Genomic DNA, 301 nt, shown 5'->3' with positions numbered 1-301 from the left:
TAGATTGACTAGTTTTCTGTGAGTACGGTTTCAGTGTGTTTGCCCTCTGATGCCCTCTTGCAACACCTACCATCTTACTTGGGTTTCTCTTACCTTGGGCGTCGGGGTATCTCTTCACGGCTGCTCCAGCAAAGTGCAGCCATTGCTCCTTACCTTGGACAAGGGGTATCTCCTCACCGCTGCCCTTCCTGACCTTCAACGTGGGATAGCTCCTCTAGGCCCTCCTGTGCCGGCGCAGCCACGGCTCCTTGGACGTGGAGTTGGCCCTCCTGGCCACCGCCCCTGGCCTTGGGCGGGGGGT

This window comes from Bison bison, unplaced genomic scaffold (assembly GCF_000754665.1).
Source record: "Bison bison bison isolate TAMUID 2011002044 unplaced genomic scaffold, Bison_UMD1.0 scf7180017864172, whole genome shotgun sequence".
NCBI classification, from domain to species: domain Eukaryota; kingdom Metazoa; phylum Chordata; class Mammalia; order Artiodactyla; family Bovidae; genus Bison; species Bison bison.
The sequence above is the reverse complement of the archived record's forward strand: the minus strand, read 5'-3'. Positions refer to the sequence as shown.